The sequence below is a fragment of the Otolemur garnettii genome, unplaced genomic scaffold, assembly GCF_000181295.1.
Source record: "Otolemur garnettii isolate 467f Iridium unplaced genomic scaffold, OtoGar3 scaffold00190, whole genome shotgun sequence".
In the NCBI taxonomy this organism is placed as follows: domain Eukaryota; kingdom Metazoa; phylum Chordata; class Mammalia; order Primates; family Galagidae; genus Otolemur; species Otolemur garnettii.
The window spans coordinates 2,274,357-2,275,502 of NW_003852585.1; positions in this window are offsets into that span (position 1 = coordinate 2,274,357).

Genomic DNA, 1,146 nt, shown 5'->3' on the forward strand with positions numbered 1-1,146 from the left:
TGAATCTCTCTAAATGTAGAATATAAATGTCTTAACACAATAACTAAGAAAAAGACGTGAAGTCTATGTTAACCAGTTGGATGAAAGTATTTCAAATTGTATAAAGAAACAGTACACTGTACCCCATGATAGGATTAATGTACACTGCTATGATTTAATTAAAAAAAATAAAAAATTTAAAAAAACGCAATGTTTATTATTAATGATTGTGCAGCAGACCTCAAACTTCCACACTTCTTAGTTGGAAAGACAATTTAGAGGCAGCCAGGCAGAGTGGAAAAAGGATGAACAATTAAACTCATACTATTTTTCCCTTTAGAAATTCTTTTTTCCCCAAAGTAAAGCAGTGTAAAATGGCATAGATTTGATTGAAATCAAATTAGCAAGATTTGATTTAATCAGTATTTTCTAAGGAAAGTATACGTTTCATTTAAATTATGCATATTCATTGTAACTCAATCATAAATGAAAGCATCACATTCAGAGCATACACAAATACCATTTTAATGTAAGGATCTATTTAGACTTGCAAAGATTACAGCAACAACAGGAAACTAAGTAATGCTCTGGTTATTTTATTTAAGGAAGTTTATGACATGGATATATATGAAGTCAGTGGGAGGTAAACCACAACCAGTTCAACAAGGTGACTATGGATATTCATAAGATCTTTTTGCCAGGCTGCATTACAAGAGCAACCACACAGTAACAAAATCCATCACAGTGAATATTAACACATCTTAGAATAAACTAATCTGATAACTTTGCAATGCCAGCCACTGTCCTTAAACACTCAAGTGACACAATGAAGATGTAGACAAGGCAACCATCAGGATGAACAGGTGGAGAGATGAACAGGCGGGGGTCATCTTAAAAGATTAGGTTTGTTGGTCCATTCCTGGGTTGATGGGCATTTAGGTTGTTTCCACACTTTGGTGATTATAAATTGAGCTGTGATAAAAATCTAGTGCAAATGTCCTTATGATAAAATAATTTTTATACAATGGAATACTATTCAGTCATAAAAAGATGGAGACCTTGGCTCGGCGCATATAGCTCAACCGGCTAAGGCGCCAGCCATGTACACCTAAGGTGGCAGGTTCGAATCCCCAGCCCAGACCCGCCAAACAACAATGACGGCTGCAA